Source organism: Chrysemys picta, unplaced genomic scaffold (genome assembly GCF_011386835.1).
Source record: "Chrysemys picta bellii isolate R12L10 unplaced genomic scaffold, ASM1138683v2 scaf25, whole genome shotgun sequence".
In the NCBI taxonomy this organism is placed as follows: Eukaryota; Metazoa; Chordata; order Testudines; family Emydidae; genus Chrysemys; species Chrysemys picta.
In genome coordinates, this window is record NW_027052732.1 from 307,983 (window position 1) to 330,784 (window position 22,802).

Below are 22,802 nucleotides of genomic sequence, written 5' to 3' on the forward strand. Positions count from 1 at the left end.
GGCAGAATTTTATTCCCTCCCTGGGATTTTGTCCCGTAGAACCACTGGGGACCATTAGGGTTTGTCCTTTTCGTTTTACCTTTTCCTCCATCCCTCCTTCCTTTCTCTTCATCTCTTACTTCTTTTGTCCTTTCTCCTGTTCCCCTTTCACCACCAGGAGTGGTGTGTGTGTGTGTGTGTTTGTGTGTGTGTTGCTGGGGGTGCTCTTCACCTCCCCTTGTGGGGAGTTCATCCAAAACTGTATGGTTGAAATAGTGCTTGGACTCCACTGACACTAGATGCTGCCATCCTGTGGCTTAGCATTAGTGTCTGGGATGACTTGGGGCAAGATCTCAACCTCCCCTCAACCCACTTCACTTCTGGCAGAATCCCTCCTGCCCCCCCGCTAGAGCCGCCTCGATGCCCAACCTGGTTGGGGGTGCAGAAGAGGGTTCTGATAACTTGAGGTTTGGTTTGGAGGTGGAACAGCTGTGAAGAACACTGAGGGGGAGGTAGCAGGAGCTAATCCTACAAGGAGGGGGGTTGGCACTGGAGGATACTAGAAAGGACAAGAAGACTCCATTCTGGGGTTCAGGAGGTGAATTCATCCCTCAGTGGTGGGCAGGTAGTCAGTCTAAATACTGCTGGTTCCAGGTGCCCTTAATTCCCCCTGATTCCTCGGGGCGTTTGAGTCTCTGACAGGTTCTCGTTCCCTTGCAGGAGGAGGACGTCACGGCCAAAGTGATGCACCCGCATCATCCGCCACTTGCGCCAGGTGCCTGAGACACTGCAGGGGCTGCGCCTCTGAGGCCTTCAGCAACTCCCGCTCCCTGCTGCAGGTACTGCTCTGTCTCCCTTCAAAGTGTCAGGCCAGTAGCAGGACATTAGCACCTTAGGGTTTGGTTCGGTGTGGCAGTGATATCACAAAGGCCTTATCCTGGACCTCAGCCTATGGGTCAAAGGTGTTAGGGAGGTGGTTACCTGAGAGAGAGATGCTGACATCAGCCAGGCAGGACAGGAGCGCAGGACCAGGGAAACCTCAGAGACCCCTTTGGCTTTGCTTTAGCAAGTCTCCTTCTCGAGGTCTCCCTTTTTAGGACTCAGAGAGTATTAGGGTTCAAGTATGTGAGTGCGAGGAGGAACCTCTTTCGAGTTTCTCCTTTTATTGATTTTACTAGAAAACAGACGTGCCTGTTGAGAAGGTAAGAACCTTGGAGAGGTTTTTAACCTGCTCAGTCTGCAGTCTGATCCATCTGTTGCCAGCTGAATTCTAGGCATGGAAAACACTAGTTCAAGGTGGCAGAATTTTATAGCCCACCTGGGATTTTGTGCCGTAGAATCACTGGGGACATTAGGGTTTGTCCTTTTCATTTTACCTTTTCCTCCATCCCTCCTTGCTTTCTCTTGTTCCCCTCCCACCACCAGGAGTGGTGTGTGTGTTTGTGTGTGTTGCTGGGGGTGCTCTTCACCTCCCCTTGTGGGAAGTTGACACTGCAAGGGCTGTGCCTCTGTGGACATCAGCAACTCCCACTCCCTGCTGCAGGTACTGCTCTGGCTCACTGTAAATGGGGTGCTAATGGAAGGGGAAATGGAACCCCCTGGCACTCACTAAAAGGGAAAGTGGTGGATTCTCCATCTCTTGATGTCATTGAATGAAGACTAGATGCCTTTCTGGAATGTGTGTGCCCAAAGAGTAACTATTGTACTATACAGGAAGCCTATGATATGCAGGGGCTTAGATTAGATGCTCTAAAGGTCTCTTCTGACCATAAAGTCTACTAATTTTGGAAACACTGAGTGTAGCATTGGGAGCAGCCTCTGATGTTTTACTGTCTAGCCCGCTTGCTTCCTAGAATGAGGATGCATTGAGTGGGGTGATCCACAGAGAGTAGCTCAAACCTTCATAGTGTCAGGCCAGCAGCAGGACACTAGCACTTAAGGGTTTGATTGGTGGCAGTGATATCACAAAGGTCTTTTGCAGGACCTCAGCATATTGGTCAAAGGTGTTAGGGAGGTGGTAACCTCAGAGAGAGATGCTGCCATCAGCGAGGCAGGACAGGGGCGCATGGCCAGGGAAACCTCAGAGACCCCTGTGGCTTTGCTTCAGCAAGTCTCCTTCTCGAGGTTTCTCTTGAGGACTGAGAGAGTATTAGGGCTGACGTATGTGAGTGCGAGCAGGAGCCTCTTTCGAGATTTCTCCTTTCTATTTACTGATTTTACTAGAAAACAGACGTCCCTGTTAAGAAGTTAAGAGCCTCGGAGAGGTTTGTAACCTTTTCAGTCTGATCCACCTGGTGCCAGCTGAATTCTAGGCATGGAAAACACTAGCTCAAGGTGGCAGAATTTTATTCCCTCCCTGGGATTTTGTCCCGTGGAATCACTGGGGAGATTAGGTTTTGTCCTTTTCGTTTTACCTTTTCCTCCATCCCTCCTTCCTTTCTCTTCATCACTTACTTCTTTTGTCCTTTCTCCTGTTCCCCTCCCACCACCAGGAGTGTGTGTGTGTGTGTGTGTGTGTGTTGTTGGCGGTGCTCTTCACCTCCCCTTGTGGAAAGTTGATCGAATACTGTGAGGTTGAAATAGTGCTTGGACTCCACTGACACTAGATGCTCCCATCATGTGGCTTAACATTACTGTCTGCGATGACTTGGGGCAAGGTCTCAACCTCCCCGCAACGCACTTTTCTGCTTTCAGAATCCCTGCTGCCCCCCCAGCTAGATCCGCCTCCCTGCCCAACCTGGGTGGGGGTGGAGAAGAGGGTTCTGATAACTTGAGCTGTGGTTTGGAGGTGGAACAGCTGTCAAGGGCACTGAGCTGGAGGTAGCAGGAGCTCATCCTACAAGGAGTGGGGTTGACACTGGAGGTTACTAGAAAGGACAAGAAGACTCCATTCTGGGGTTGAGGAGGTGAATTGCTCAAAGGTGTTAGGGAGGTGGTGACCTCAGAGAGAGATGCTGACATGAGCCAGGCATGACAGGAGCACAGGGCCAGGGAAACCTCAGAGACCCCTGTGGTTTTGCTTTAGCAAGTCTCCTTCTCGAGGTCTCTCTTTGAGGACTGACAGAGTATTAGGGTTCACGTATGTGAGTGGGAGCAGGAGCCTCTTTCGAGTTTTCTCCTTTCCTTTTACTGATTTTACTAGAAATTAGTTAGAAGCAACAAAGCACATTTGGGGATTTTTCGATGGTTGGGGTCTCTGGTGATTGGTTCCATATAAGATGGGGAAAAAAAATGGAGTCTCCTTCCTTGGAGGTTTTTAAGGCCCGGCTTGACAAAGACCTGGCTGGGATGATTTAGCTGGGAATTGGTCCTGCTCTGAGCATGGGGTTGGACTAGATGACTTCTTGAGGTCCCTTCCAACTCTGATATTCTATGATTCTATGAAAACAGACTTCCCTGTTGAGAAGGTAAGAGCCTCCAAGAGGTTTTGGAACCTCCACAGTCTGATCCATCTGGTGCCAGCTGAATTCTAGGCATGGGAAACACTAGTTCAAGGTGGCAGAATTTTATTCCGTCCCTTGTATTTTATCCCGTAGAATCACTAGGGATATTAGCGTTTGTCCTTTTCATTTTACCTTTTCCTCCATCCCTCCTTCCTTTTTCTTCATCTCTTACTTCTTTTGTCCTTTCTCTTGTTCCCCTCCCACCACCAGGAGTAGTGTGTGTTTGTGTGTCTGTGTGTGTATTGCTGGGGGTTCTCTTCACCTCTCCTTGTGGGAAGTTCCTCTAAAACTGTGGGGTTGAAATAGTGCTTGGACTCCACTGACACAAGATGCTGCCATCCTGTGGCTTAGCATTAGTGTCTGGGATGACTTGGGGCAAGATCTCAACCTCCCCTCAACCTCTTCACTTCTGGCAGAATTCCTTCCGGCCCCCCCGCTAGAGCCGCCTCCATGCCCAACCTGGTTGGGGGTGGACAAGAGGGTTCTGATAACTTGAGGTTTGGTTTGGAGGTGGAACAGCTGTCAAGAACACTGAGTGGGAGGAAGCAGGAGCTCATCCTTCAAGGAGGGGGGTTGGCACTGGAGGTTACTAGAAAGGACAAGAAGACTCCATTCTGGGGTTCAGGAGGTGAATTCATCCCTCAGTGGTGGGCAGGTGCTGAGTGGAAATACTGCTGGTTCCAGGTGCCCTTAATTCCCCCTGATTCCTCGGGGCGTTTCAGTCTCTGACAGGTTCTCGTTCCCTTGCAGGAGGAGGACGTCACGGCCAAAGTGATGCACCCGCATTATCCGCCACTTGCGCCAGGTGCCTGAGACACTGCAGGGGCTGCGCCTCTGATGCCTTCAGCATCTCCTGCTCCCTGCTGCAGGTACTGCTCTGTCTCCCTGTAAATGGCGAGCTAGTGGAAGGCGAAATGGAGCCCCCTGGCACTCACTAAAAGGGAAAGTGGTGGATTCTCCATCTCTTGATGTCATTGAATGAAGACTAGATGCCTTTCTGGAATGTGTGTGCCCAAAAAGTAGCTATTGTACTATACAGGAGGCCTATGATATGCAGGGGCTTAGATGAGATGCTCTAAAGGTCTCTTGTGGCCATAACGTCTACAAATTTTGGAAACACTGAGTGTAGTATTGGGAGCAGCCTCTGATGTTTTACTGTCTAGCTAGTTTGCTTCCTAGAATGAAGACGAATTTTGTGGTGTGATCCACAGAGCGTAGCTCAAACCTTCAAAGTGTCAGGCAAGCAGCACGACATGAGCACTTTAGGGTTTGGTTGGGTGTGGCAGTGATATCACAAAGGCTTTTTCAAGGACCTCAGCGTACTGGTCAAAGGTGTTAGGGAGGTGGTGACCTCAGAGAGAGATGCTGTCTTCAGCCAGGGAGGACAGGGGCTTACGACCAGGGAAACCTCAGAGACCCCTGTGGCTTTGCTTCAGCAAGTCTGCTTCTCGAGGTTTCTTTTTGAGGACTGAGAGAGTATTAGGGTTCACGTATTTAAGTGCGAGCAGGAGCCTCTTTCGAGTTTTCTCCTTTCCTTTTACTGATTTTACTTGAAAATTAGAAGGTAAGAGCCTCCAAGAGGTTTTGGAACCTGCTCAGTCTGATCCATCTGGTGCCAGCTGAATTCTCGGCATGGAAAACAGTAGTTTAAGGTGGCAGAATTTTATTCCCTCCCTGGAATTTTGTCCCGTAGAATCACTGGGGACACTAGGGTTTGTCCTTTTTGTTTTACCTTTTCCTCCATCCCTCCTTCCTTTCTCTTCATCTCTTACTTCTTTTGTCCTTTCTCTTGTTCCCCTCACACCACCAGGAGTGGTGTGTGTGTGTGTGTGTGTGTGTGTGTGTGTGTGTGTGTGTGTGTGTGTGTGTGTGTGTGTGTGTGTGTGTGTGTGTGTGTGTGGTGTGCTGTTGGTTCTCTTCACCTCCCCTTGTGGGGAGTTGATCCAAAACTGTGGGGTTGAAATAGTGCTTGGACCCCACTGACAGTAGATGCTGCCATTGTGTGACTTAGCATTAGTGTCTGGGATGACTTGGGTCAAGATCTCAACCTCCCTGCAACCCACTTCACTGCTGTCAGAATCCCTCCTGCACACCCTGTTAGAGCCGCCTCCCAGCCCATCCTGTGTCGGGGTGGAGAAGAGGGTTCTGATGACTTTAGCTGTGGTTTGGAGGTGGAATGTCTGTGAAGGGCACTGAGCAGGAGGTAGCAGGAGCTCACCCTACAAGGAGGGGGGTTGGCTCTGGAGGTTTCTAGAAAGGACAAGAAGACTCCATTGTGGGGTTCAGGAGGTGAATTCATCTCTCATTGATGGGCAGGTGCTGGGTGGAAATACTGCTGGTTCCAGGTTCCCTTAATTCCCCCTGATTCCTCGGGGCCTTTGAGTCTCTGACAGGTTCTCGTTCCCTTGCAGCAGGAGGACGTCAGGGCCAAAATGATGCACCAGCTCTGCATCATCCTGCACTTACGCCACGTGCCTGAGACACTGCAGGTGCTGCGCCTCTGAGGCCTTCAGGAACTCCCGCTCCCTGCTGCAGGTACTGTTCTGGCTCACTGTAAATGGGGAGCTAGTGGAAGGGGAAATGGATCCCCCTGGCACTCACTAAAAGGGAAAGTGATGGATTCTCCATCTCTTAATGTCATTTAATTTAGACTAGATACCTTTCTGGAATGTTTGTGCCCAAAAAGTAACTATTGTACTATACAGGAAGCCCATGATATGCAGGGGCTTAGATGAGATGCTCTAAAGGTCTCTTCTGGCCATAAAGTGTAGTAATTTTGGAAACACGGAGTGTAGCATTGGGAGCAGCCTCTGATGTTTTATTGTCTAGCCGGCTTGCTTCCTAGAATGAAGACGCATTGAGTGGGGTGATCCACACAGAGTAGCTCAAACGTTCAAAGTGTCAGGCCAGCAGGAGGACATTAGCACTTCAGGGTTTGGTTGGGTGTGGCAGTGACATCACAAAGGCCTTTTGCAGGACGTCAGCTTATTGGTCAAATGTGTTAGGGAGGTGGTGACCTCAGAGAGAGATGCTGACATCAGAGAGAGATGCTGACATGAGGGCCAGGGAAAGCTCAGAGACCCCTCTGGCTTTGCTTCAGCAAGTCTCCTCCTTGAGGTCTCTCTTTGAGGAAAGTAAGTGCCTCGGAGAGGTTTGTATCCTGTTCAGTCTGATCCACCTGGTGCCAGCTGAATTCTAGGCATGGAAAACACTAGTTCAAGGTGGCAGAATTTTATTCCCTCCCTGTGATTTTGTCCCGTAGAATCACTGGGGACATTAGTGTTTGTCCTTTTCGTTTTACCTTTTCCTCCCTCCCTCCTTCCTTTCTCTTCATCTCTTACTTCTTTTGTCCTTTCTCCTGTTCCCCTCCCACCACCGGGAGTGGTTTGTGTGTGTGTGTGTGTGTGTGTGTGTGTTTTGCTGGGGGTTCTCTTCACCTCCCTTTGTGGGGAGTTCATCCAAACCTGTGTGGTTGAAATAGTGCTTGGACTCCACTAACACTAGATGCTGCCATCGTGTGGATTAGCATTGGTGTCTGGGATGACTTGGGGCAAGATCTCAACCTCCCCGCAACCCACTTCACTGCTGGCAGAATCCCACCTGCCACCACTGCTAGAGCCGCCTCCCTGGCCAACCTGGGTGGGGGTGGAGAAGAGGGTTTTGATAACTTGAGCTGTGGTTTGGTGGTGGAACAGCTGTCAAGGGCACTGAGAGGGAGGTAGCAGCAGCTCACCCTTCAAGGAGGGGATTTGGCACTGGAGGTTACTAGAAAGGACAATAAGACTCCATTCTGGGGTTCAGGAGGTGAATTCATCCCTCTGTGGTGGGCAGGTGCTGAGTGGAAATACTGCTGATTCCCGGTGCCCTTAATTCCCCCTGATTCCTCGGGCGTTTGAGTCTCTGACAGGTTCTCGTTCCCTTGCAGCAGGAGGACGTCACGGCCAAAGCTATGCACCAGCTCCGCATCATCCATCACTTGCCCCAGGTGCCTGAGACACTGCAGGGGCTGTGCCTCTGAGGCCATCAGCAACTCCCGCTCCCTGCTGCAGGTACTGCTTTGGTTTACTGTAAATGGGGAGCTAGTGGAAGGGGAAATGGAACCCCCTGGCACTCACTAAATGGGAAAGTGGTGGATTCTCCATCTCTTGATGTCATTGAATGAAGACTAGATGCCTTTCTGGAATGTGTTTTCTAAGAAAGTAACTGTTGTGCTCTACAGGAAGCCTATGATATGCAGGGGGTTAGATGAGATGCTCTAAAGGTCTCTTGTGGCCATAAAGTCTCCTAATTTTGGAAACACTGAGTGTAGCATTGGGAGCAGCCCCTGATGTTTTAGTGTCTAACCGGCTTGCTTCCTAGAATGAAGACGCATTGAGTGGGGTGATCCACACAGAGTAGCTCAAACCTTCAAAGTGTCAGGCCAGCAGCAGGACATTAGCACTTCCGGGGATGGGTGGGTGTGGTAGTGACATCACAAAGGCCTTTTCAGGACCTCAGCCTATTGGTCAAAGGTGTTAGGGAGGTGGTGACCTCCGAGAGAGATGCTGACATCAGCCAGGCAGGACAGGAGCTTAGGGCCAGGGAAACCTCAGACACCCCTGTGGCTTTCATAGAATCATAGAATCATAGAATATCAGGGTTGGAAGGGACCTCAAGAGGTCATCTAGTCCAACCCCCTCCTCAAAGCAGGACCAATTCCCAACTAAATCATCCCAGCCAGGGCTTTGTCAAGCCGGGCCTTAAAAACCTCCAAGGAAGGAGACTCCACCACCTCCCTAGGTAACGCATTCCAGTGCTTCACCACCCTCCTAGTGAAATAGTGTTTCCTAATATCCAACCTGGACCTCCCCCACTGCAACTTGAGACCATTGCTCCTTGTTCTGTCATCTGCCACCACTGAGAACAACCGAGCTCCATCCTCTTTGGAACCCCCCTTCACGTAGTTGAAGGCTGCTATCAAATCCCCCCTCATTCTTCTCTTCTGGAGACTAAACAATCCCAGTTCCCTCAGCCTCTCCTCATAAGTCATGTGCTCCAGACCCCTAATCATTTTTGTTGCTCTCCGCTGGACTCTTTCCAATTTTTCCACATCCTTCTTGTTGTGTGGGGCCTGTCGGAGAAAAACAGAGTTCTCACTATTTGTTTAGGTACAGCAAGTCAGATGCTTTATTAACTCTCACAATTGCCCAGAGGGAGAGAGCTAAGCACGTCTCTCCCAGGTAACTAATTACAGCAAGCATTTATACCTTTCATTACAGAAATAACGAGGGACAGCTGCGTTTTGTTTATACATAGGCCATCTTGATATCTCATTTCTTCACTTGTTTTGACTCTTGCCAACATACAATATTTTCTATACCTTATCTACACAAGGTCTTCTACACCTTATCTATACCAGGTCATAATGACTTCTTACACAGTTCTTTCTCACCCGCCTCACACATTTCTCGCTTCTACAAATCTCGCGTTATTAGGGTTACAGTTAGCCTAACTCTTGCTAACGAACTGTCATTCATTGCATCCCCTTCCTGTGAGCTCTTTCTCTGCTTCCACAGGCCCAAAACTGGACACAGTATTCTAGATGAGGCCTCACCAATGTCGAATAAAGGGGAACGATCACGTTCCTCGATCTGCTGGCAATGCCCCTACTTATACAGCCCAAAATGCCGTTAGCCTTCTTGGCAACAAGAGCACACTGTTGACTCATATCCAGCTTCTCGTCCACTGTGACCCCTAGGTCCTTTTCTGCAGAACTGCTACCTAGCCATTCGGTCCCTAGTCTGTAGCAGTGCATGGGATTCTTCCGTCCTAAGTGCAGGACTCTGCACTTGTCCTTGTTGAACTTCATCAGGTTTTTTTTGGCCCAATCCTCTAATTTGTCTAGGTCCCTCTGTATCCGATCCCTACCCTCTAGCGTATCTACCACGCCTCCTAGTTTAGTGTCATCTGCAAACTTGCTGAGAGTGCAGTCCACACCATCCTCCAGATCATTAATAAAGATATTAAACAAAACCGGCCCCAGGACCGACCCTTGGGGCACTACTCCGCTTGAAACCGGCTGCCGACTAGACATGGAGCCATTGATCACTACCCGTTGAGCCCGACGATCCAGCCAGCTTTCTATCCACCTTACAGTCCATTCATCCAGCCCATACTTCTTTAACTTGGTGGCAAGAATACTGTGGGAGAGCGTATCAAAAGCTTTGCTAAAGTCAAGGAATAACACATCCACTGCTTTCCCCTCATCCACAGAGCCAGTTATCTCATCATAGAAGGCAATTAGGTTAGTCAGGCACGACTTCCCCTTGGTGAATCCATGCTGACTGTTCCTGATCACTTTCCTCTCCTCTAAGTGTTTCATCATTGATTCCTTGAGGACCTGCTCCATGATTTTTCCAGGGACTGAGGTGAGGCTGACTGGCCTGTAGTTCCCCGGATCCTCCTCCTTCCCTTTTTTAAAGATGGGCACGACATTAGCCTTTTTCCAGTCATCCGGGACCTCCCTCGATCGCCATGAGTTTTCAAAAATAATGGCTAATGGCTGTGCAATCTCATCCGCCAAGTCCTTTAGCACCCTCGGATGCAGCGCATCCAGCCCCATGGAGTTGTGCACGTCCAGTTTTTCTAAATAGTCCCGAACCACTTCTTTCTCCACAGAGGGCTGGTCACCTTCTCCCCATATTGTGCTGCCCAGTGCAGCAGTCTGGGAGCTGACCTTGTTCGTGAAGACAGAGGCAAAAAAAGCATTGAGTACATTAGCTTTTTCCACATCCTCGGTCACTAGGTTGCCTCCCTCATTCAGTAAGGGGCCCACACTTTCCTTGACTTTCTTCTTGTTGCTTACATACCTGAAGAAACCCTTCTTGTTACTCTTAACATCTCTTGCTAGCTGCAACTCCAAGTGTGATTTGGCCTTCCTGATTTCACTCCTGCATGCCTGAGCAATATTTTTATACTCCTCCCTGGTCATTTCTCCAATCTTCCACTTCTTGTAAGCTTCTTTTTTGCGTTTAAGATCAGCAAGGATTTCACTGTTTAGCCAAGCTGGTCGCCTGCCATATTTACTATTCTTTCTACACATCGGGATGGTTTGTTCCTGCAACCGCAATAAGGATTCTTTAAAATACAGCCAGCTCTCCTGGACCCCTTTGCCCTTCATGTTATTCTCCCAGGGGATCCTGCCCATCTGTTCCCTGAGGGAGTCAAAGTCTGCTTTTCTGAAGTCCAGGGTCCATATTCTGCTGCTCTCCTTTCTTCCTTGTGTCAGGATCCTGAACTCGACCATCTCATGGTCACTGCCTCCCAGGTTCCCATCCACTTTTGCTTCCCCTACTAATTCTTCCCTGTTTGTGAGCAGCAGGTCGAGAAAAGCTCTGCCCCTAGTTGGTTCCTCCAGCACTTGCACCAGGAAATTGTGCCCTACACGTTCCAAAAACTTCCTGGATTGTCTGTGCACCGCTGTATTGCTCTCCTAGCAGATATCAGGGTGATTAAAGTCTCCCATGAGAACCAGGGCCTGCGATCTAGCAACTTCTGCTAGTTGCCAGAAGAAAGCCTCGTCCACCTCATCCCCCTGGTCTGGTGGTCTATACCAGACTCCAACCACGACATCCCCCTTGTTGTTCACACTTCTCAACTTTATCCAGAGACTCTCAGGTTTTTCTACAGTTTCATACCGGACCTCTGAGCACTCATACTCCTCTCTTACATACAATGCAACTCCCCCACCTTTTCTGCCCTGCCTGTCCTTCCTGAACAGTTTATATCCATCCATGACAGTACTCCAGTCATGTGAGTTATCCCACCAAGTCTCTGTTATTGCTTCAGCAAGTCTCCTTCTCGAGGTCTCTCTTTGAGGACTGAGAGAGTATTAGTGTTCACATGTGTGAGTGCGAGCAGGAGCCTCTTTGGAGTTTTCTCCTTTCCTTTGACGGATTTTACTAGAAAACAGACGTCCCTATTTAGAAGGTAAGAGCCTCCAAGAGGTTTTGGAAGCTGCTCAATGAGGTCCATCTGGTGCCAGCTGAATTCTAGGCATGGAAAACACTAGTTTAAGGTGGCAGAATTTTATTCCCTCTGTGGGATTTTGTCCCGTAGAATCACAGGGAACATTAGTGTTTCTCATTTTCGTTTTACCTTTTCCTCCATCCCCCCTTCCTTTCTCTTCATATCTTACTTCTTTTGTCCTTTCTCCTGTTCCCCTTTCACCACCAGGAGTGGTGTGTGTGTGTGTGTGTGTTTGTGTGTGTGTTGCTGGGGGTGCTCTTCACCTCCCCTTGTGGGGAGTTCATCCAAAACTGTATGGTTGAAATAGTGCTTGGACTCCACTGACACTAGATGCTGCCATCCTGTGGCTTAGCATTAGTGTCTGGGATGACTTCAGACAATATCTCAACCTCCCCGCAACGCACTTCACTGCTGGCAGAATTCCTCCTGCCCCCCCTGCTAAAGCCGCCTCCCTGCCCAACCTGGGTGGGGGTGGAGAAGAGGGTTCTGATAACTTGAGCTGTGGTTTGGTGGTGGAAAAGCTGTCAAGGGCACTGAGGGAGAGGTAGCAGGAGCTCACCCTACAAGGAGGGGGGTTGTCACTGGAGGTTACTAGAAAGGACAAGAAGACTCCATTCTGGGGTTGAGGAGGTGAATTCATCCCTCAGTGGTCGGCAGGTGCTGGGTGGAAATACTGCTGGTTCCAGGTGCCCTTAATTCCTCCTGATTCCTCGGGACGTTTGAGTCTCTGACAGGTTCTCGTTCCCTTGCAGCAGGAGGACGTCACGGCCAAAGCGATGCACCAGCTCCGCATCATCCTGCACTTGCGCCAGGTGCCTGAGACACTGCAGGGGCTGTGCCTCTGAGGCCATCAGCAACTCCCGCTCCCTGCTGCAGGTACTGCTTTGGTTTACTGTAAATGGGGAGCTAGTGGAAGGGGAAATGGAGCCCCCTGGCACTCACTAAAAGGGAAAGTGGTGGATTCTCCATCTCTTGATGTCATTGAATGAAGACTAGATGCCTTTCTGGAATGTGTGCGCCCAAAAAGTAACTATTGTACTATACAGGAGGCCTATGATATGCAGGGGCTTAGATGAGATGCTCTAAAGGTCTCTTGTGGCCATAAAGTCTACAAATTTTGGAAACAGTAGTATTGGGAGCAGCCTCTGATGTTTTACTGTCTAGCCGGCTTGCTTCCTAGAAAGAAGACGCATTGAGTCGGGTGATCCACAGAGAGTACCTGTGTCAAGGCTGAATGCCCACTTTGAAGTTTAGGGTACAAATGTAGGGGCCTGCCTGAAAACTTCTAAGCTTAACCACCATCCCAAGGCTAATTTCCTCCCCTGGGTAGCCTTGAGAAACCTTTCACCAATTCCCTGGTGAATACAGATCCAAACCCCTTGGATCTTAAAACAAGGAGAAATTAACCATCCCCCCTCCTTCCTCCCACCAAGTCCTGGTGAATCAAGATCCAAACTCCTTGGATCTTAAAACAAGGAAAAATCAATCAGGTTCTTAAAAATAAGGCTTTTAATTAAAGAAAAAGGTAAAAATCATCTCTGTAAAATCAGTATGGAAATTAACCTTACAGGGTAATCAAACTTAAAGAGCTCAGAGGACTCCCCTCTAGTCTTAGGTTCAAAGTACAGCAAACAAAGATAAACACTCTAGTAAAAGGTACATTTACAAGTTGAGAAAAGAAAGGAAAACTAACACGCCCTGTTTGAAATAGCACAGGGCCAGGGAAACCTCAGAGACCCTGTGGCTTTGCTTCAGCAAGTCTCCTTCTCGAGGTCTCTCTTTGAGGACTGAGAGAGTATTAGGGTTCACGTACGTGAGTGCGTGCAGGAGCCTCTTTCGAGTTTTCTCCTTTCCTTTTACTGATTTTACTAGAAAACAGACGTCCCTGTTAAGAAGGTAAGAGCCTCGGAGAGGTTTGTAACCTTTTCAGTCTGATCCACCTGGTGCCAGCTGAATTCTAGGCATAGAAAACACTAGCTCAAGGTGGCAGAATTTTATTCCCTCCCTGGGATTTTGTCCCGTGGAATCACTGGGGACATTAGGTTTTGTCCTTTTCGTTTTACCTTTTCCTCCATCCCTCCTTCCTTTCTCTTCATCTCTTACTTCTTTTGTCCTTTCTCCTGTTCCCCTCCCACCACCAGGAGTGGGGTGTGTGTGTGTGTGTGTGTGTGTTTGTTGTTGGCGGTGCTCTTCACCTCCCCTTGTGGAAAGTTGATCGAATACTGTGAGGTTTAAATAGTGCTTGGACTCCACTGACACTAGATGCTCCCATCCTGTGGCTTAACATGACTGTCTGGGATGACTTGGGGCAAGGTCTCAACCTCCCCGCAACGCACTTTTCTGCTTTCAGAATCCCTGCTGCCCCCCCTCCTAGATCCGCCTCCCTGCCCAACCTGGGTGCGGGTGGAGAAGAGGGTTCTGATAACTTGAGCTGTGGTTTGGAGGTGGAACAGTTGTCAAGGGCACTGAGCAGGAGGTAGCAGGAGCTCATCCTACAAGGAGTGGGGTTGGCACTGGAGGTTACTAGAAAGGACAAGAAGATTCCATTCTGGGGTTGAGGAGGTGAATTGCTCAAAGGTGTTAGGGAGGTGGTGACCTCAGAGAGAGATGCTGATATCAGCCAGGCAGGACAGGGGCCCAGGGCCAGGGAAACCTCAGAGACCCCTGTGGCTTTGCTTCAGGAAGTCTCCTTCTCGAGGTCTCTCTTTGAGGACTGAGAGAGTATTAGGGTTCACATATGTGAATGCGAGGAGGAACCTCTTTCGAGTTGTTTCCTTTCCTTTTACTGATTTTACTAGAAAACAGACGTCCCTGTTGAGAAAGTAAGTGCCTCGGAGAGGTTTGTAACCTGTTCAGTCTGATCCACCTGGTGCCAGCTGAATTCTAGGCATGGAAAACAGTAGTTTAAGATGGCAGAATTTTATTTCATCCCTTGGATTTTGTGCCGTAGAATCACTGGGGACATTAGGGTTTGTCCTTTTTGTTTTACCTTTTCCCCCATCCCTCCTTCCTTTCTCTTCATCTCTTACTTCTTTTCTCCTTTCTCCTGTTCCTCAAAAACTGTGGGGTTGAAATAGTGTTTGGACTCCACTGACACTAGATGCTGCCATCCTGTGGCTTAGCATTAGTGTCTGGGATGACTTGGGTCAAGATCTCAACTTCCCCTCAACCCACTTCACTGCTGCCAGAATCCCTCCTGCCCCCCCTGCTAGAGCCGCCTCCCTGGCCAACCTGGGTGGGGGTGGAGAACAGTGTTTTTTTCATACATTCATAGATTCTAGGACTGGAAGGGACCTCGAGAGGTCATCGAGTCCAGTCCCCTGCCCGCATGGCAGGACCAAATACCATCTAGACCATCCCTGATAGACATTTATCTAACCTACTCTTAAATATCTCAAGAGATGGAGATTCCACAACCTCCCTCGGCAATTTATTCCAGTGTTTAACCACCCTGACAGTTAGGAACTTTTTCCTAATGTCCAACCTAGACCTCCCTTGCTGCAGTTTAAACCATTTGCTTCTGGTTCTATCCTTAGAGGCTAAGGTGAACAAGTTTTCTCCCACCTCCTTATGACACCCTTTTAAATACCTGAAAACTGCTATCATGTCTCCTCTCAGTCTTCTCTTTTCCAAACTAAACAAAGCCAATTCTTTCAGCCTTCCTTCATAGGTCATGTTCTCAAGACCTTTAATCATTCTTGTTGCTCTTCTCTGGACCCTTTCCAATTTCTCCACATCTTTTTTAAAATGCGGTGCCCAGAACTGGACACAATACTCCAGCTGAGGCCTAACCAGAGCAGAGTAGAGCGGAAGAATGACTTCTCGTGTCTTGCTCACAACACACCTGTTAATACATCCCAGAATCAGGTTTGCTTTTTTTGCAAGAGCATCACACTGTTGACTCATATTTAGCTTGTGGTCCACTATAACCCCTAGATCCCTTTCTGCCGTACTTCTTCCTAGACAGTCTCTTCCCATTCTGTATGTGTGAAACTGATTGTTCCTTCCTAAGTGGAGCACTTTGCATTTGTCTTTGTTAAACTTCATCCTGTTTAACTCAGACCATTTCTCCAATTTGTCCAGATCATTTTGAATTATGACCCTGTCCTCCAAAGCAGTTGCAATCCCTCCCAGTTTGGTATCATCCGCAAACTTAATAAGCGTACTTTCTATGCCAATATCTAAGTCGTTGATGAAGATATTGAACAGCGCCGGTCCCAAAACAGACCCCTGCGATACCCCACTCGTTATGGCTTTCCAGCAGGATTGGGAACTATTAATTACAACTCTCTGAGTACGGTTATCCAGCCAGTTATGCACCCACCTTATAGTAGCCCCATCTAAATTGTATTTGCCTAGTTTATCAATAAGAATATCATGCGAGACCGTATCAAATGCCTTACTAAAGTCTAGGTATACCACATCCACAGCCTCACCCTTATCCAGAAGGCTCGTTATCCTATCAAAGAAAGCTATCAGGTTGGTTTGACGTGATTTGTTCTTCACAAATCCATGATGGCTGTTCCCTATCACCTTACCACCTTCCAAGTGTTTGCAGATGATTTCCTTAATTACTTGCTCCGTTATCTTCCCTGGCACAGAAGTTAAACTCACTGGTCTGTAGTTTCCTGGGTTGTTTTTATTTCCCTTTTTATAGATGGGCACTATATTTGCCCTTTTCCAGTCTTCTGGAATCTCTCCCGTCTCCCATGATTTTCCAAAGATAATAGCTAGAGGCTCAGATACCTCCTCTATTAGCTCCTTGAGTATTCCAGGATGCATTTCATCAGGCCCGGGTGACTTGCAGGCATCTAACTTTTCTAAGTGATTTTTAACTTGTTCTTTTTTTATTTTATCTGCTAAACCTACCCCCTTCCCATTAGCATTCACTATGTTAGGCATTCCTTCAGACTTCTCGGTGAAGACCGAAACAAAGAAGTCATTAAGCATCTCCGCCATTTCCAAGTTTCCTGTTACTGTTTCTCCCTCTTCACTAAGCAGTGGGCCTACCCTGTCTTTGGTCTTCCTCTTGCTTCTAATGTATTGATAAAAAGTCTTCTTGTTTCCCTTTATTCCCGTAGCTAGTTTGAGCTCATTTTGTGCCTTTGCCTTTCTAATCTTGCCCCTGCATTCCTGTGTTGTTTGCCTATATTCATCCTTTGTAATCTGTCCCAGTTTCCATTTTTTATATGACTCCTTTTTATTTTTTAGATCATGCAAGATCTCATGGTTAAGCCAAGGTGGTCTTTTGCCACATTTTCTATCTTTCCTAACCAGCGGAATAGCTTGCTTTTGGGCCCTTAATAGTGTCCCTTTGAAAAACTGCCAACTCTCCTCAGTTGTTTTTCCCCTCAGTCTTGATTCCCATGGGACCTTACCTATCAGCTCTCTGAGCTTACCAAAATCTGCCTTCCTGAAATCCATTGTCTCTATTTTGCTGTTCTCCCTTCTACCCTTCCTTAGAATTGCAAACTCTATGATTTCATGATCACTTTCATGCAGGCTGCCTTCTACTTTCAAATTCTCAACGAGTTCCTCCCTATTTGTTAAAATCAAGTCTAGAACAGCTTCCCCCCAGTAGCTTTTTCAACCTTCTGAAATAAAAAGTTGTCTCCAATGCAGTCCAGGAATTTGTTGGATAGTCTGTACCCCGCTGTGTTATTTTCCCAACATATAGCCGGATAGTTGAAGTCCCCCATCACCACCAAATCTTGGGCTTTGGATGATTTTGTTAGTTGCTTAAAAAAAGCCTCATCCACCTCTTCCACCTGGTTAGGTGGCCTGTAGTAGACTCCTAGCATGACATCTCCCTTGTTTTTTACCCCTTTTAGCCTAACCCAGAGACTCTCAACACTTCCGTCTCCTATGTCCATCTCTACCTCAGTCCAAGTGTGTACATTTTTAATATACAAGGCAACACCTCCTCCCTTTTTCCCCTGTCTATCCTTCCTGAGCAAGCTGTACCCATCCACACCAACATTCCAATCATGTGTATTATCCCACCAAGTTTCAGTGATGCCAACAATGTCATAGTTGTATTTATTTATTAGCACTTCCAGTTCTTCCTGCTTATTCCCCATACTTCTCGCATTTGTATAGAGACATCTAAGATACTGGTTTGATCTTTCCTCCCAGTTTTGTCCTGACCCTCCTTTCTCTCTGACAATATAGCCCACACTCCCTCTCGTTTTTGACCCATCTCCCCGGTCTCCATGTTCCCCACTTACCTGTGGGCTTTGCTCACCTGTCCCCGTCGAACCTAGTTTAAAGCCCTCCTCACTAGGTTAGCCAGTCTGTGTCCAAAGGTACTAATAACTTGAGCTGTGGTTTGGAGGTGGAACAGCTGTCAAGGACACTGAGGGGGAGGTAGCAGGAGCTCACCCTAGAAGGAGGGGGATTGGCACTGGAGGTTACTAGAAAGAGCAAGAAGACTCCATTCTGGGACTCAGGAGGTGAATTCATCCCTCAGTGTTGGGCAGGTGCTGGGTGGAAATACTGCTGGTTCCAGGTGCCCTTAATTCCCCCTGATTCCTCGGGGCGTTTGAGTCTGACAGGTTCTCATTCCCTTGCAGCAGGAGGGCGTCACGGCCAAAGTGAGGCACCAGCTCCGCATCATCCATCACTTGCGCCAGGTGCCTGAGACACTGCAGGGGTTGTGCCTCTGAGGCCTTCAGCAACTCCCGCTCTCTGTTGCAGGTACTGCTCTGGCTCACTGTAAATGGGGAGCTAGTGGAAGGGGAAATGGAGCCCCCTGGCACTCAGTGAAAGGGAAAGTGGTGGATTCTCCATCTCTTGAAGTCATTGAATGAAACTAGATGCCTTTCTGGAATGTTTGTGCCCAAAAAGTAACTATTGTCCTATACAGGAAGCCTATGATATGCAGGGGGTTAGATGAGATGCTCTAAAGGTCTCTTCTGGCCATAAAGTGTATTAATTTTGGAAACACTGAGTGTAGCATTGGGAGCAGCCTCTAATGTTTTACTGTCTAACCGGCTTGCTTCCTAGAATGAAGACGCATTGAGTGGGGTGATCCACAGAGAGTAGCTCAAACCTCCAAAGTGTCAGGCCAGCAGCAGGATATTAGCACTTCAGGGGATGGGTGGATGTGGCAGTGACATCACAAAGGCCTTTTGCAGGAGCTCAGCCTATTGGTCAAAGTTGTTACGGAGGTGGTGACCTCAGAGAGAGATGCTCACAACCGCCAGGCAAAACAGGGGCGCAGGGCCAGGGAAACCTCAGAGACCCCTGTGGCTTTGCTTCAGCAAGTCTCCTTCTCGAGCTCTCTTTGAGGACTGAGATATTATTAGGGTTCACATATGTGAGTGTGAGCAGGAGCCTCTTTCGAGTTTTCTCCTTTCCTTTTACCCATTTTACTAGAAAACAGAAGTCCCTGTTGAGAAAGTAAGTGCCTCGGAGAGGTTTGTAACCTGTTCAGTCTGATCCACCTGGTGCCATCTGAATTCTAGGCATGGAAAACACTAGTTTAAGGTGGCAGAATTTTATTCCCTCCCTGGGATTTTGTCCCGTAGAATCACTGGGGATATTAGGAAAACAACAAGGAGTCTGGTGGCACCTTAAAGACTAACAGATTTATTTGGGCATAAGCTTTCGTGAGTAAAAACCTCACTTCTTCGGATGCATAGAGTGAAAGTTACAGATGCAGGCATTATATACTGACACATGGAGAGCAGGGAGTTACTTCACAAGTGGAGAACCAGTGTTGACAGGGCCAATTCAAAAATCAGGGTGGATGTAGTCCACTCCAAATAATAGATGAGGAGGTGTCAATTCCAGGAGAGGAAAAGCTGCTTCTGTAGTGAGCCAGCCACTCCCAGTCCCTATTCAAGCCCAGATTAATGGTGTTGAATTTGCAAATGAATTTTAGTTCTGCTGTTTCTCTTTGAAGTCTGTTTCTGAAGTTTTTTTGTTCAATGATAGTGACTTTTAAATCTTTAATAGAATGACCAGGGAGATTGAAGTGTTCACTTACTGGCTTATGTATGTTACCACTCCTGATGTCCGATTTGTGTCCATTTATTCTTTTGCGGAGGGACTGTCCGGTTTGGCCAATGTACATGGGAGAGGGGCATTGCTGGCACATGATGGCATATATGACATTAGTGGATGTGCAGGTGAATGAGTCCCTGATGGTGTGGCTGATGTGGTTGGGTCCTCTGATGCTGTTGCCAGAGTAGATATGGGGACAGAGTAGGCAACGAGGTTTGCTACGGGGATAGGTTCCTGGGTTGGTGTTTCTGTGGTGTGGTGTGTAGTTGCTGGTGAGTATTTGCTTCAGGTTGGGGGGTTGTCTGTAAGCGAGGACTGGCCTGCCTCCCAAGGTCTGTGAGAGTGAGGGATCATTTTCCAGGATAGGTTGTAGATCGTGGATAATGCGCTGGAGAGGTTTTAGCTGGGGGCTGTATGTGATGGCCAGTGGTGTTCTGTTATTGTTCTTGTTGGGCCTGTCCTATAGTAGGTGATTTCTGGGTACCCGTCTTGCTCTGTCAATCTGTTTCCTCACTTCCCCAGGTGGGTATTGTAGTTTTACGAATGCTTGATAAAGATCTTGTAGGTGTTTGTCTCTGTCTGAGGGGTTGGAGCAAATTCGGTTGTATCTTAGGGCTTGGCTGTAGACAATGGATCGTGTGATGTGTCTTGGATGGAAGCCGGAGGCATGTAGGTACGTATAGCGGTCAGTAGGTTTCCGGTATAGGGTGGTGTTTATGTGACCATCACTTATTTGTACTGTAGTGTCCAGGAAGTGGATCTCTTGTGTGGACTGGTCCAGGCTGAGGTTGATGGTGGGGTGGAAATTGTTGAAGTCCAGGTGGAATTCTTCAAGGGCCTCCTTTCCGTGGGTCCATATGATGAAGATGTCGTCAATGTAGTGCAAGTAGAGGAGGGGCACTAGGGGACGAGAGCTGAGGAAGCGTTGTTCTAAGTCAGCCATAAAAATGTTGGCATACTGTGGGGCCATGCGAGTACCCATAGCAGTGCCACTGACTTGAAGGTATAAGTTGTCCCCAAATCTGAAGTGGTTGTGGGTGAGGACAAAGTCACAAAGCTCAGCCACCAGGCTTGCTGTGGCCTCATCAGGGATACTGTTCCTGACAGCTTGTAGTCCATCCTCATGTAGAATATTGGTATAAAGTGCTTCTACATGCATGGTGGCCAGGATGGTGTTTCCAGGAAGAACATCAATGCATTGTAGTTTCCTCAGGAAGTTGGTGGTGTCTCGAAGATAGCTGGGAGTGCTGGTAGCATAGGGCCTGAGGAGAGAGGCCAAATAGCCAGATAATCCTGCCGTCAGAGTGCCAATGCCTGAGATGATGGGGCGTCCAGGGTTTCCGGGTTTATGGATCTTGGGTAGCAGATAGAATACCCCTGGTCGGGGTTCTGGGGGTGTGTCCATGTAGATTTGTTCCCGTACTATAGCTGGGAGTTTCTTGAGCAGATGGTGTAGTTTCTTTTGGTATTCCTCAGTGGGATCAGAGGATAGTGGCCTGTAGAATGTGGTCTTGGAGAGTTGCCTGGCAGCCTCCTGTTCATAATCTGACCTGTTCATTATGACTACAGCACCTCCTTTGTCAGCCCCTTTGATGATAATGTCAGAGTTGTTTCTGAGGCTGTGGATGGCATTGCGTTCTGTACGGCTGAGGTTATGGGACAAGTGATGTTGTTTGTCCACAATTTCAGCCTGTGCACGTCTGCGGAATCACTCTATGTAGAGGTCCAGTCTGTCATTTCGACCGTCAGGAGGAGTCCACGCAGAATTCTTCTTTTTGTAGTGTTGGTAGGAGGGTTCCTGTGGGTCAATGCACTGTTCAGTGGTGCGTTGAAAATATTCCTTGAGTCGGAGATGAGGAAAGTAGGCTTCCAGATCACCGCAGAACTGTATCATGTTCGTGGGGACGGTGGGACAGAAAGAGAGTCCCCGAGATAGGACAGACTCTTCTGCTGGGCTAAGCGTGTGGTTGGAAAGATTGACAATGTTGTTAGATGAGTTGAGGGTACCATTGTTATAGCCCCTAGTGGCAGGTATTAGTTTAGATAACTTACAGTCCTTTTTCCTCTGTAGAGAAGTGAAGTGTGCATTGTAAATGGCTTGTCTCATTTTTGTAAAGTCCAGCCACGTGGAAGTTTGTGTAGAAGGCTGGTATTGTATGAGAGTCTCCAGTTCTGAGAGCTCATTCTTGATCTTCTCCTGTCTGCTGTACAGGATGCTGATCAGGTGGTTCCTCAGTTTCTTTGAGAGAGTGTGTGGCACAATCTCTCACCATACTCAGTGTAGTATGTTGATTGCAATGGATTTTTTACCTTCAGTCCTTTTGGTATGATGTCCATCTGTTTGCATTTGGAGAGGAAGATGATGTCTGTCTGTATCTGTGCAAGTTTTTTGTTGAGGTTGATGGATTTCCACTCCATACGGCTAAATTTAGTGCCTTGCATGGTGTCAAGTATCAGGGGGTAGCCATGTTAGTCTGTATCTACAAAAACAACAAGGAGTCTGGTGGCACCTTAAAGACTAACAGATTTATTTGGGCATAAGCTTTCGTGAGTAAAAACCTCACTTCTTCGGATGCATAGAGTGAAAGTTACAGATGCAGGCATTATATACTGACACATGGAGAGCAGGGAGTTACTTCACAAGTGGAGAACCAGTGTTGACAGGGCCAATTCAAAAATCAGGGTGGATGTAGTCCACTCCCAATAATAGATGAGGAGGTGTCAATTCCAGGAGAGGAAAAGCTGCTTCTGTAGTGAGCCAGCCACTCCCAGTCCCTATTCAAGCCCAGATTAATGGTGTTGAATTTGCAAATGAATTTTAGTTCTGCTGTTTCTCTTTGAAGTCTGTTTCTGAAGTTTTTTTTGTTCAATGATAGTGACTTTTAAATCTGTAATAGAATGACCAGGGAGATTGAAGTGTTCACATACTGGCTTATGTATGTTACCATTCCTGATGTCCGACATGGGGACATTAGGGTTTGTCCTTTTCCTTTTCCCTTTTCCTCCATCCCTCCTTCCTTTCTCTTCATCTCTTACTTCTTTTGTCCTTTCTCTTGTTCCCCTCACACCACCAGGAGTGGTGTGTGTGTGTGTGTGTGTGTGTGTGTGTGTGTGTGTGTGTGTGTGTGGTGCTGATGGTTCTCTTCTCCTCCCCTTGTGGGGAGTTGATCCAAAACTGTGGGGTTGAAATAGTGCTTGGACCCCACTGACAGTAGATGCTGCCATTGTGTGACTTAGCATTAGTGCCTGGGATGACTTGGGTCAAGATCTCAACCTCCCTGCAACCTACTTCACTGCTGTCAGAATCCCTCCTGCACAGCCTCTTAGAGCCGCCTCCCAGCCCAACCTGTGTCGGGGTGGAGAAGA

At 48.0% G+C, this 22,802-nt stretch overlaps 1 long non-coding RNA gene across 1 annotated transcript; it reads left to right on the forward strand.

Annotated features, from left to right (window-relative positions):
* The first annotated feature begins 4,167 nt into the window (after window positions 1–4,167).
* LOC135977755 (uncharacterized) lies at window positions 4,168–12,299 on the forward strand. Its single transcript, XR_010595202.1, has 4 exons — window positions 4,168–4,291; window positions 5,834–5,957; window positions 7,348–7,471; window positions 12,182–12,299. It is a non-coding gene; the product is annotated as an uncharacterized LOC135977755 (long non-coding RNA).
* Window positions 12,300–22,802: the final 10,503 nt, after the last annotated feature.